Source organism: Gnatocerus cornutus, unplaced genomic scaffold, assembly GCF_029298725.1.
Source record: "Gnatocerus cornutus isolate USDA-ARS CGAHR unplaced genomic scaffold, icGnaCorn1.1 ctg00000293.1, whole genome shotgun sequence".
Lineage (NCBI taxonomy): Eukaryota > Metazoa > Arthropoda > Insecta > Coleoptera > Tenebrionidae > Gnatocerus > Gnatocerus cornutus.
The window spans coordinates 15,001-29,335 of NW_028275612.1; the positions used below are offsets into that span (position 1 = coordinate 15,001).

General features: G+C 42.3%; 2 non-coding genes and 1 pseudogene across 2 annotated transcripts; all 3 read right to left on the bottom strand.

Annotated features, from left to right (window-relative positions):
- LOC148165518 (large subunit ribosomal RNA) overlaps positions 1-1,873 on the bottom strand; it is a 3,754-nt pseudogene extending 1,881 nt beyond the window's left edge.
- Positions 1,874-2,531: 658 nt separating this feature from the next.
- LOC148165519 (5.8S ribosomal RNA) lies at positions 2,532-2,688 on the bottom strand. Its single transcript, XR_015771401.1, has one exon. It is a non-coding gene; the product is annotated as a 5.8S ribosomal RNA (ribosomal RNA).
- A 1,616-nt stretch (positions 2,689-4,304) lies between these two features.
- LOC148165520 (small subunit ribosomal RNA) lies at positions 4,305-6,225 on the bottom strand. The gene has a single exon (XR_015771402.1). It is a non-coding gene; the product is annotated as a small subunit ribosomal RNA (ribosomal RNA).
- Between the last annotated feature and the right edge of the window lie 8,110 nt (positions 6,226-14,335).

Sequence of the window (14,335 nt, forward strand, 5' to 3'; positions counted from 1 at the left end):
ACTGCGGTGCTCTTCGCGTTCCAAACCATATCTCCCTGCTAGAGGATTCCATGGAACTCGAACGCTCATGCAGAAAAGAAAACTCTTCCCGGATCTCCCGACGGCGTCTCCGGGTCCTTTTGGGTTGCCCCGACGAACTCTCTTTCGAGGGCCCGAATTATAAACGGTTCCGCTGCCGGGTTCCGGAATAGGAACCGGATTCCCTTTCGCCCATCGGGTGTGTGCACAATTCCGTACGTTTCCGTCAACAATTGCGAATTGCGACCAACGACAAAAATCTACACCACATCAACATCGGCTTTCGCCTAGGGCTTAGGATCGACTGACTCGTGTGCAACGGCTGTTCACACGAAACCCTTCTCCACGTCAGTCCTCCAGGGCCTCGCTGGAGTATTTGCTACTACCACCAAGATCTGCACCGACGGCGGCTCCAGACGGCCTCACGGCCAGTCCTTCTGCGCTCACCGCCGCGACCCTCCTACTCGTCAGGGCTTCATGGCCGGTTAATTTAATAACCTGACCGCACATGCCTCTGACGGCCGAGTATAAGCACGACGCTTCAGCGCCATCCATTTTCAGGGCTAGTAACTTCGGCAGGTGAGTTGTTACACACTCCTTGGCGGATTCCGACTTCCATGGCCACCGTCCTGATGTCTTAAGTTACCAACGCCTTTCATGGTATCCCATAAGCCCCTATACCCAGTTCCGACGATCGATTTGCACGTCAGAATCGCTACGGACCTCCATCAGGGTTTCCCCTGACTTCGTCCTGACCAGGCATAGTTCACCATCTTTCGGGTCCCAGCGTGTACGCTCTTGGTGCGCCTCTTCTCGCAATGAGAACGAGACGCCCCGGGAGTGCGGGGCGGCAGCCGTAACGACCGCCCATCCTCCCTTGGTCCGCGCAAGGCGGACCTTCACTTTCATTGCGCCTTTAGGTTTAGTTAAATCCCAATGACTCGCGCACATGCTAGACTCCTTGGTCCGTGTTTCAAGACGGGTCCTGAAAGTACCCAAAGCTATAGCGTCGCAGATCGGCGTTTCAACGAGGTCTGTCCGAGAACACCTCAGCGAACAGCCACCCGGGGACGGGACCGGCACCAGGTCCGATCACCATCACGACGGGCGCGCTTGCCGAAGGTCGGACGCTAACTGTGTAGCGGCCCCGCGCCATCTGTATACCGTCGAGCGAGCCGATCGGGAAACACCACGGGTTCATTCGGCGAACGGCGAACCGTCCGAACGAGCTCCACCGCGGGCCTTAGACCGGCACTCAACGGATCGCGACGTCCTACAGGGGGAGAAGTGCACGCGTTCGACGGCAGATCGACAAAACGAAAGGTGCAAACGACGCGTACGCCATCTGTCACACGATCGTCCAGCGCCGCCATCGAGTCACGCTGAATCTCCCCTTTCGACCTTTCGGGTTTCTCAGGTTTACCCCTGAACGGTTTCACGTACTATTGAACTCTCTCTTCAAAGTTCTTTTCAACTTTCCCTCACGGTACTTGTTCGCTATCGGTCTCGTGGTCATATTTAGCCTTAGATGGAGTTTACCACCCACTTAGGGCTGCACTCTCAAGCAACCCGACTCTGAGGAGAGATCCTCCCGTTATCGGCAGCGGTCGCTACGGGCCTGGCACCCTCTATGGGCTGTGGCCCCGTTCAAGATGGACTTGGACGCGCCGCACGATCTCGGGATGACGGATCCTCCCTAACACCACATTTCCCGGCGTCCGGTTTCGGCCGCGGGATTCGGTGCTGGGCTTCTCCCTGTTCGCTCGCCGCTACTGAGGGAATCCTAGTTAGTTTCTTTTCCTCCGCTTAGTAATATGCTTAAATTCAGCGGGTAGTCTCACCTGCTCTGAGGTCGCATATGAAAAATAAAAATTTTTCATTCGGTCATTTCGACGATCACGACACGTCTCCCATTCCTTGCTATACGTGTTCGTCATTTTTCTTTTTAAAAAATGGCTAAGTTTACAGAAACGCTTACGATCTGACGTCTGTCGCGATTTGCATTACACGTCTCGGACACGACGACCGTCTATAACGTTCTCAACCTTAAAACGCCATTTTTTTTTTTAAATGACGACATGTTGAAGAAATAGGACGTGCTACGCCGAAAGACCAGCCAACAACTACAACAAGTAGTAGTTGGTCGCTTTCGCGTCTTAAGATGTCGCGCAAATTTACTCGCTGCACGAGAAACGCACACAAACACACGATTCTACGACACACCACGCAAGAACATGTGCCGACGTAAACACTTTCGTATTTATGATTCGCAAGGTGGACGTCCGACGGACTTTGTAAAAAAAAAATACAAAGCATACCCGTCCCGTCCTTTTTGACGAAAAAACACGCTCGAGTAAACGTCTCGGCACACGTTCGAGGCGTGCGTCGTTATATCGTGACGTAAGTGACGATCACGTACATTAATGAGTACCTATTCGACGCGTCGCAACACATCCAACACGCTCCGACGTTTTCGTCCGAAAACGAAAACCGAGCAGTCTTTGAAATTGACACGACCCTCAGCCAGGAGTGGTCCGGGAACATTATATCCGAGGACCGCAATGTGCGTTCGAAATGTCGATGTTCATGTGTCCTGCAGTTCACAAGTTGACGCGCAATTAGCTGCGTTCTTCATCGACCCACGAGCCAAGTGATCCACCGTTCAGGGTAATCTTTTTAAAATTTAAACGCTCGTTCCACAAGAACCCCGATCATGCCGATCGTCCAGCTGTCTATACACGTCTTGCAAAAATTTTTGCGTACGTGCGTACATCCGAAACGAAAATGATCTTCGTGGTTCCGAAACGTGCCACGTCTAAAATTTCGGTGTTGTGGTATGGATATTTATGATTCTCGCTCTTAATTGTCTTTCGTCCGTACTTTCTCGTCTGAAAGGGAACGCGATCGTCGGTCTCAGTTTTACGCGTACGAAAAAATTAAAAAAAATATTAACCCAAACACAAATTTGTATCCGCGCACCGAAAAAGAAGCACTTTTCTTTTTCACGCGGTCTCCGCTTTTACACGCAAAGTACGAGCATGTATGTGTGAAGATGGGACATGTTCGATACGATTTTAATTAGGAATTTGCCAATTTCCTTTTTCTCAGCAATAATTTTAATAAATAATGCTGCTTTCTCTCATAAACTACATTTTCGGTAGTTTTCCTTTATTGTGTCTTTCATTTAGTGTGCGTGTGTCAAGCACTTTAAAAAGTGTGACGAAGAGACGGTTTTTGATCGATCGGAATCAACACATCATTACATCATCGTACTCGTTATGAAAAAGCGAATTAGTATCCGCCGTAAGCGAAAAGAGATTTTCGCGGGCGGTCTTTGTGTTCGTGTTTCAATTTTCTTTCTATATTTTTTCGTCGCCAAACCGAAGACAGATCGTGAATTTTGACGAAAAAATCTATAGACGTGCCAGACTGAGCGTCTAACATAAAATCCTCAAGTTTACCGTTCTATATCGTGACTTAATGACGATTGACGGTGTATATAATTTTGAAATGGTGCAGTCGTACGCTCCGTAAAGAGAATTTTACCGTTTCTAACGAAATCACTTTACCACATCTACCAAAAACATTAAAAAAGCAAGGTGTGATGTGTGTGTGATCGCTCGTTTAACGGCGCTTTCAAAAAACTCTTTGAAGCGTCTAACGACGAACATCATTCACGCGAATCGTAAAATCGGGAGCGTTTCTCGCCGGTCCCGTAGCCGGGCGTAAATCATTTAAAACCCACGGAGTCGTAACCTAATTCGACACCTGCGATTTTCTTCTTTCTCGACTACTCTGCTACATCCTCTCCGTGTGTCCGAAAAAAGAGGACTTCTAACGTCTTTCGACTTTCGCGGTGGAGTTCACAACTTTCCGCGATCCGGTCGAAAAACCGAAAGCGTCCCTCCTTTTTTCCATCATTGGAAAAGATCGAGAGATAGTACAAAAAAAATCAAAAAATCTAGGTACCCGAAGAAACAGCCGTATGCCCGAGCGAATTCGGTTTTTCTCGTTCAAAAAAGGTGAAAAACTCGATCGCAAGGACCGGCGCTGCGGGCCAGCGTAACGCTATTGTTTTTCCGAATATGTACGATTCGTAGTTCAAAACGTCGTACACACGGTGTTTCAAAAAGAAACAAGCAACGGCACGACAAAAGATCGTGCCGTCGACTCCATGTCATCGACGACGGTGTTGTAAAAACATAAAGTGTACATCGACACGATCAAATAAAAATGCATAATAATAAATTATACATATGTCAAAATTCGTGTGTACGAGGACACGTTAATGATCCTTCCGCAGGTTCACCTACGGAAACCTTGTTACGACTTTTACTTCCTCTAAATGATCAAGTTTGGTCATCTTCCCAGCGACATCGACGACGTCGAAACGCCATCGCGTACCGGTCCGAAGACCTCACTAAATCATTCAATCGGTAGTAGCGACGGGCGGTGTGTACAAAGGGCAGGGACGTAATCAACGCGAGCTTATGACTCACGCTTACTGGGAATTCCTCGTTCATGGGGAACAATTGCAAGCCCCAATCCCTAGCACGAAGGAGGTTCAGCGGGTTACCCGGACCGCTCGGTCAGGGAGGACACGCTGATTCCTTCAGTGTAGCGCGCGTGCGGCCCAGAACATCTAAGGGCATCACAGACCTGTTATTGCTCAATCTCGTGCGGCTAGAAGCCGCCTGTCCCTCTAAGAAGAATTGTTTGTACGCCGACAGTAAAAACCGCGCACGACCACCGGGCGAACCCAGGATCGACGGGCCTTTGGGATGTCGAAATACGCCTATTTAGCAGGCTAGAGTCTCGTTCGTTATCGGAATTAACCAGACAAATCGCTCCACCAACTAAGAACGGCCATGCACCACCACCCACCGAATCAAGAAAGAGCTCTCAATCTGTCAATCCTTCCGGTGTCCGGGCCTGGTGAGGTTTCCCGTGTTGAGTCAAATTAAGCCGCAGGCTCCACTCCTGGTGGTGCCCTTCCGTCAATTCCTTTAAGTTTCAGCTTTGCAACCATACTTCCCCCGGAACCCAAAAGCTTTGGTTTCCCGGAAGCTGCCCGCCGAGTCATCGGAAGAACGTCGGCGGATCGCTAGCTGGCATCGTTTATGGTTAGAACTAGGGCGGTATCTGATCGCCTTCGAACCTCTAACTTTCGTTCTTGATCAATGAAAGCGTTTTTGGCAAATGCTTTCGCTTCTGTCCGTCTTGCGACGATCCAAGAATTTCACCTCTAACGTCGCAATACGAATGCCCCCATCCGTTCCTATTAATCATTACCTCGGGGTTCCGAAAACCAACAAAATAGAACCGAGGTCCTATTCCATTATTCCATGCACACAGTATTCAGGCGAAGTTTTAGCCTGCTTTAAGCACTCTAATTTGTTCAAAGTAAACGTGCCGGCCCACCTCGACACTCAATGAAGAGCACCGCGGCGGGATTGAGTTGGGCCGCCCTCTCGAGCTAAGCCCACCGGCAGGACGTCCCGCGGCACGCCAGTTGACACCGCGAACGATGAACCGGCGGCGCGGGACACAGATTCGACTACGAGCTTTTTAACCGCAACAACTTTAATATACGCTATTGGAGCTGGAATTACCGCGGCTGCTGGCACCAGACTTGCCCTCCAATTGATCCTCGTTAAAGGGTTTAGAGTGTACTCATTCCGATTACGGGGCCTCGGATGAGTCCCGTATCGTTATTTTTCGTCACTACCTCCCCGTGCCGGGAGTGGGTAATTTGCGCGCCTGCTGCCTTCCTTGGATGTGGTAGCCGTTTCTCAGGCTCCCTCTCCGGAATCGAACCCTGATTCCCCGTTACCCGTTACAACCATGGTAGGCGCAGAACCTACCATCGACAGTTGATAAGGCAGACATTTGAAAGATGCGTCGCCGGTGCGAGACCGTGCGATCAGCGTAAAGTTATTCAGAGTCACCAAGTTGTACGATGACGGAGACCGCCACCGATTGGTTTTGATCTAATAAAAGCGCTCCTTCCGTTTCCGGTTGGAGCTCTGTTTGCATGTATTAGCTCTAGAATTACCACAGTTATCCAAGTAAATGTGGGTACGATCTAAGGAACCATAACTGATTTAATGAGCCTTTCGCGGTTTCACCTTAATTTGGCTTGTACTGAGACATGCATGGCTTAATCTTTGAGACAAGCATATGACTACTGGCAGGATCAACCAGGGAACTGCGTTCTTGTTTTAAAATAAGAGAGTTTTAGTCTTTCTTTCCTTCTAGTCATATAAGCTACAATAATCGTAGAATTTCGGAAAGACACCTGCTGCTCTTATAAAAAACTGAACACTTTCCTATTATTGTTTTGAAGAAAGTGTGCGTGTCTGCGAAACGAAAACCTCGTAAGAAGAGACGTAACGCCACGCGATCTTTCTGGATGGAAAATTTTTCGACATTTTTTTCACATCATCCTTGATTGAATCTCCTGCAACAATTTTATTCTTATTCATCCGTTCTAAGTTGTCGTCGTCGTCGAAATAAATAATTTGTACACACTTCGGGGTACACGTTTGTCAAAATTCATGAAATGCAACGTAACATTTTTACTTTAATAAATTTTTACAGTGCATTCAGATCGACTAAACGAACAACGACGGATGAATTGATTTATGGATTTTTATTTGTTGCGACTCATCGGAGGAGAGAGTGAAGAAAAAATAATCCAATATCATGGTTACGGAATAATTTTCTATGACTTTTTCATCCTTGTTTGAATCTTGCAACAATTAATTTTATTCATCCGTTCTAAGTTGTCGTCGTCGTCGAAATAAATAATTTGTACACATTTCGGTACACGTTTGTCAAAATTCATGAAATGCAAACGTAACATTTTACTTTAATAAATTTTTACAGTGCATTCAGATCGACTAAACGAACAACGACGGATGGATTACTTATTTTTGTTGCGACTCATCGGACGAAAAGTAGAAACATAATCCTCCATTGTAATATAGTTTTTACGGAAAATTTTTCTTTTATTTTATATCCTTGATTGAATGCTGCATTTTATCCGTCTTTTTTTCGTCAAAAACAGAGATCAATGCGATTCATCGGACGAAGAAATAATTTCCCAGTTCAAAATTTAGAGATTTTTGGGCACATCGACTTGAAATTTTATCGTAAAGAAAAAATATCGTCGTCGACAAGCAAAAGTTCAAACATTCTCCATACTCTTCGCTAGATTGAAAGCGACGGTTTATTGTGAGATTTCTCTTTAGAAATATTCACACGTTACGAGTTTATGAAATTTTATTTATTTCAAAATTCTCGCTCGGACTTTAGTGAGTTGACGCATTTGTTAATTTTTGGTCGTTCTGACACGAACACATAAAATCTTTGATTGCATTTGGACCGCTAACATAGAAACGCTCGCCGCATCCGCAATCTCGCTGTGCATGGTCAATGGCAAGATTTGTCATCCCTCAAACGATGGTGGGTCCACAGGGTACACATTCCGGCCATCGTCCCAACTACGGGTAAGTCGCGGTGTACGAGAGGTAACAAGATAATCGGACGCACATAAAATCACATTTCGATCGTACGCTTTTGTCCGCTGCTACATACCACCACTACTATCCCTATATATGCCAGCGCGGCAGCGTTCAGCTCTGAATCACTCGATGCGCGAAACGGTCGAAATCCCATAGCGCGCCGGCCGCTCGCTATGGGCGAGGGGTCGGGTAAATCGGTCTGATCGCTCGGTGCAAAAGTCCGTTTGGGTACTTAGAGACGGAATTTTAAAATTCTGATTTCGCAGATCAATTTCAAGGGTCATTAGGACTCGAATGCCGTTAACGGTGTTTTGAAAAAAATATTTTTTACGTTTTTACGGCATTTCGACCGAACACCTCAGTTCCGACTTCGGACTTAGAATAATTTTCATCAAAATTTCGAACGCCTCAGTTTCCAGAGGGTTTTAGATCCCGTTTAGTTAGGGGTTTGAAATTATCACAGCCACCCTTGTTTGGTGTTAGTTCGACCGTAACTTTTGTTCGTTTGCATTTAATTTCGATTTTTCTGGGACTTTTGGTCAATGTAAATTTATCAACCGCTACACTTCCGACTTCGGACTTAGACGAATGAGCGCCGAACGCTACAGTTTCGACTTCGGACTTAGAAAAATTTCGCTCGACCGCCACAGTTTCGAATTGGACTTAGAAAAATTTCGGTCGAACGCCTCAGTTTCGAATCGGACTTAGAAAAATTTTGGTCGACCGCTACAGTTTCGACTTCGGACTTAGAAAAATTTCGTTCGAACGCTACAGTTTCGACTTCGGACTTGGAAAAATTTCGCTCGACCGCCACAGTTCCAACATGAGACTTAGAAAAATTTTTATCAAAAATTCGAACACCTCAGTTTCGACTACGGACTTAGAAAAATTTCGCTCGACCGCCACAGTTCCTATTTCGGACTTAGAAAAATTTTCATCAAAATTTCGAACGCCTCAGTTTCCAGAGGGTTTTAGATCCCGTTTAATTAGAAGCTTGAAATTATAAAATCTACCTTCTATCGATGTTAGTTCGACCCAAACATTTGTTCGTTTGCATTTAATTTCGATTTTTCTCGTACTTTTGGTCAATGTAAATTTGTCAACCGCTACACTTCCGACTTCGGACTTAGACGAATGAGCGCCGAACGCTACAGTTTCGACTTCGGACTTAGAAAAATTTCGTTCGAACGCTACAGTTTCGACTTCGGACTTGGAAAAATTTCGCTCGACCGCCACAGTTCCAACATGAGACTTAGAAAAATTTTTATCAAAAATTCGAACACCTCAGTTTCGACTACGGACTTAGAAAAATTTCGCTCGACCGCCACAGTTCCTATTTCGGACTTAGAAAAATTTTCATCAAAATTTCGAACGCCTCAGTTTCCAGAGGGTTTTAGATCCCGTTTAATTAGGAGCTTGAAATTATAAAATCTACCTTCTATCGATGCTAGTTCGACCCAAACATTTGTTCGTTTGGATTTAATTTCGATTTTTCTCGGACTTTTGGTCAATGTAAATTTGTCAACCGCTACACTTCCGAGTTCGGACTTAGACGAATGAGCGCCGAACGCTACAGTTTCGACTTCGGACTTAGAAAAATTTTGTTCGAACGCTACAGTTTCGAATTGGACTTGGAAAAATTTCGGTCGAACGCCTCAGTTTCGAATCGGACTTAGAAAAATTTTGGTCGACCGCTACAGTTTCGACTTCGGACTTGGAAAAATTTCGATCGAACGCCACAGTTCCGACTTTTTTTCGAAACTGTAGCGTTCAGTCAAATTGCCGTAAAAACGTAAAAAACTTTTTTTACAAAACATGGTCGACAGCATTCGAGTCCTAATAATCCTTGAAATTGATCTGCGAAATCAGAATTTTAAAATTCCGTCTCTAAGTACCCAAACGGACTTTTGCACCGAGCGATCAGACCGTTTTACTCTACCCCTCGCCCATAGCGAGCGGCCGGCGCACTATGGGATTTCGATCGTTTCACGCATCGAGCGATTCAGAGCTGATCGCTGCCGCGGTGGCATATATAGGGAGTAGTGATGGTAAGTGGCAGCGATGACGGACAAGTACGCACGATGAATGGATTGACATGAAATCAAATGTGCGCGTCCGTACGATCTGTTACCTCTCGTACATCGCGACCCCGTTTAATGATATTATGCTAAATTAAAAATAAAAATACATCGATGAAATAAAAAGTGGTAAGTCTCTAGAAAGACAATATACCGCTGTGAATAAAAATTTCTCGATGAATAGCGAAATGTGAATTAGTCCGCCTGTAACGTGCATTTTGCGAACGAATTAGCTAATTCACCGCTAGTTAAAAAACGTGACCACCCAGTGCTCTTATCCAAAGTCGTCTGCAAATGAGATGAAATTAATAATCTTGACTCTAATGCAGACGACAAATTGAATTGAATAATTTACTTGAATAATGTGACGGATCTATAAAATAAAACACAAAGCCCGAAACACCAAGCAGTAAAAATCTCGATTATTGTTCCGCCCGTTGAAAAACAAAAGATCCGTCACATGGTAAGCAGAACTGGTGAAAATTGTGAAAGACTTGTTTCTCCTCCGATAACAAGCTTGAATTAAATATGATCGAGTGAATGATATTGGAAACCAAAGAACGAAACTGAGGAGAAGCAAATGTTCAGTAATATATTATGAATAATTATAATATTAATATAAATAATAATATTATATTAAAAATGGGAATTGTATGTGGTTGATGGAAAAAGTTTTTTTTTCTGTTGACCGCTACAGTTCCCAATTTGGACTTTAAAAAAAAAAAAAAAAAAAAAAAAAAAAAAATTGTGTATACGGAAGGTAAAAAGCAAAAAATAAAATATTTTATTATTTTTTTTACTTTTTTTACGGGTCCCTACCGCTACAGTTCCCACTGAATGTGTCCTTTTCGCGCTAAGTCCATGCAGTCGCTACAGTTCCGAAACTGGACTTGTAAAAATTTCGACATTTTTGAACGCATCAGTTCCGAACGAGGTTTCAAAACTGTAGCGTTCGGTGTAAACGCATCAGTTCCGAATGAGTTTTCGCAACTGTGGCGTTTCATTTTTGTGCTTTCATGGTTGCATAAACAATCGCCAGTGTGAACGCTTCAGTTCCGAATGAGTTTTCGAAACTGTAGCGTTTCATATTTGTGCTTTCATGGTTGCATAAGCAATCGCCAGTGTGAACGCTTCAGTTCCGAATAGATTTTCGAAACTGTAGCGTTCAATGTGAACGCTTCAGTTCCGACTTTGGACTTAGAATAATTTTCATCAAAATTCGAACGCCACAGTTTCGAAAGGGTTTTAGATCCCGTTCAGTTAGGGACTTAAAATTATGACATCCACTTTCGATTAATGTTAGTTCGGTCCGAACTTTTGTTCATTTTCATTTAATTTCAATTTTTCTCGGACTTTTGGTCTTTGTTAATTTTGTCCTTTCGAAACTGTAACGTTCAATGTGAACGCTTCAGTTCCGAATAAATTCTCGAAACTGTAACGTTCAAAGTGAACGCCTCAGTTCCGAATAGATTCTCGAAACTGTAGCGTTCAATGTGAACGCTTCAGTTCCGAATAGATTCTCGAAACTGTAGCGTTCAATGTGAACGCTTCAGTTCCGAATAGATTCTCGAAACTGTAGCGTTCAATGTGAACGCTTCAGTTCCGACTTTGGACTTGGAATAATTTTCATCAAAATTCGAACGCCACAGTTTCGAAAGGGTTTTAGATCCCGTTTAGTTAGGGACTTAAAATTATGACATCCACTTTCGATTAATGTTAGTTCGGTCCGAACTTTTGTTCGTTTTCATTTAATTTCGATTTTTCTCGGACATTTAGACTATGCGAATTTTAGATTTTTCAAGCTGTAGCGTTTGGCGAGAACGCCGCAGTTACGGACAGGTTTTGTGTCAGACTTTCAATAATCTGAAAAAACTCCGAAAAAAGAAAATAATTAGTGTTTTCATGGTTGCATAACAATTTAAAATTCATGCACAAAAATAATCCATCTATATTTCCGTTATTCAAGAATGCAAAGGAAAGACGAAAGTTCGGCAACAATTAGTTTAAGCGGTTGCATAACCATTCAAACGTTATGCTTAAACACAATCCATTTACGATATATAATAAAAATAAAGCTTTATTATCAACTTTGAAGTCCATTCTATTGCTGATCTTTAGACCTATAGATTAGGTCAAGATGTCAAATGTCAAAAAACAACTACAGGTTCCTGTATTTGTAGCAATGCTGGCGCCATCTGTAGAACAGTTACCTAAACTTGAAAGTCAAAAAAATTACAGCTTTCTGTAACTATTAATGTTGGTATCGCCACCTGTTAGTCGAAAACATAATTTAGTGGCGCCATCTATATGACAGGTCTGGAACTTCAGAAATGTCAAAAATTACTGTTTTTTCCTTTATTTTACATATTGTTTTTGAATTTTGGCGCCTATTTTGACTCAAAAATGGCGCCATCTATATGACAGGTCTGGAACTTCAGAAATGTCAAAAATTACAAGATTCTGGGTTAATTTACGTATTTTTTTTGAATGTTAAGCATAATTTGACCTGACCTGACCCTAAAATGGCGCCATCTATGTGTCAGGTCTGGAACTTCAGAAATGTCAAAAATTACTGTTTTTTCCTTTATTTTACATATTGTTTTTGAATTTTGGCGCCTATTTTGACTCAAAAATGGCGCCATCTATGTGACAGGTCTGGAACTTCACAAATGTCAAAAATTACAAGATTCTGGGAAGATTCTGGGTTAATTTACGTATTTTTCTTGAATTTTAAGCATAATTTGACCTGACCTGACCCTAAAATGGCGCCATCTATGTGTCAGGTCTGGAACTTCAGAAATGTCAAAAATTACTGTTTTTTCCTTTATTTTACATATTGTTTTTGAATTTTGGCGCCTATTTTGACTCAAAAATGGCGCCATCTATATGACAGGTCTGGAACTTCAGAAATGTCAAAAATTACAAGATTCTGGGTTAATTTACGTATTTTTTTTGAATGTTAAGCATAATTTGACCTGACCTGACCCTAAAATGGCGCCATCTATGTGTCAGGTCTGGAACTTCAGAAATGTCAAAAAATTACTGTTTTTTTCCTTTATTTTACATATTGTTTTTGAATTTTGGCGCCTATTTTGACTCAAAAATGGCGCCATCTATGTGACAGGTCTGGAACTTCACAAATGTCAAAAATTACTGTTTTTTCCTATATTTTACATATTGTTTTTTGAATTTTGGCGCCTATTTTAACTCAAAAATGGCGCCATCTATATGACAGGTCTGGAACTTCAGAAATGTCAAAAATTACAAGATTCTGGGTTAATTTACGTATTTTTCTTGAATTTTAAGCATAATTTGACCTGACCTGACCCTAAAATGGCGTCATCTATGTGTCAGGTCTGGAACTTCAGAAATGTCAAAAATTACTGTTTTTTCCTTTATTTTACATATTGTTTTTGAATTTCGGCGCCTATTTTGACTCAAAAATGGCGCCATCTAAATGACAGGTCTGGAACTTCAGAAATGTCAAAAATTACAAGATTCTGTGTTAATTTACGTATTTTTCTTGAATTTTAAGCATAATTTGACCTGACCTGACCCTAAAATGGCGTCATCTATGTGTCAGGTCTGGAACTTCAGAAATGTCAAAAATTACAAGATTCTGTGTTAATTTACGTATTTTTCTTGAATTTTAAGCATAATTTGACCTGACCTGACCCTAAAATGGCGTCATCTATGTGTCAGGTCTGGAACTTCAGAAATGTCAAAAATTACAAGATTCTGTGTTAATTTACGTATTTTTCTTGAATTTTAAGCATAATTTGACCTAACTGACCCTAAAATGGCGCCATCTATGTGTCAGGTCTGGAACTTCATAAATGTCAAAAATTACTGTTTTTCCTTTATTTTACATATTGTTTTTGAATTTTGGCGCCTATTTTGACTCAAAAATGGCGCCATCTATGTGACAGGTCTGGAACTTCACAAATGTCAAAAATTACTGTTTTTTTCCTATATTTTACATATTGTTTTTGAATTTTGGCGCCTATTTTAACTCAAAAATGGCGCCATCTATGTGACAGGTCTGGAACTTCAGAAATGTCAAAAATTACAAGATTCTGGGAAGATTCTGGGTTAATTTACGTATTTTTCTTGAATTTTAAGCATAATTTGACCTGACCTGACCCTAAAATGGCGCCATCTATGTGTCAGGTCTGGAACTTCAGAAATGTCAAAAATTACTGTTTTTTTCCTTTATTTTACATATTGTTTTTGAATTTTGGCGCCTATTTTGACTCAAAAATGGCGCCATCTATATGACAGGTCTGGAACTTCAGAAATGTCAAAAATTACAAGATTCTGGGTTAATTTACGTATTTTTTTTGAATGTTAAGCATAATTTGACCTGACCTGACCCTAAAATGGCGCCATCTATGTGTCAGGTCTGGAACTTCATAAATGTCAAAAATTACTGTTTTTTCCTTTATTTTACATATTGTTTTTGAATTTTGGCGCCTATTTTGACTCAAAAATGGCGCCATCTATATGACAGGTCTGGAACTTCAGAAATGTCAAAAATTACAAGATTCTGGGTTAATTTACGTATTTTTCTTGAATTTTAAGCATAATTTGACCTAACTGACCCTAAAATGGCGCCATCTATGTGTCAGGTCTGGAACTTCATAAATGTCAAAAATTACTGTTTTTCCTTTATTTTACATATTGTTTTTGAATTTTGGCGCCTATTTTGACTCA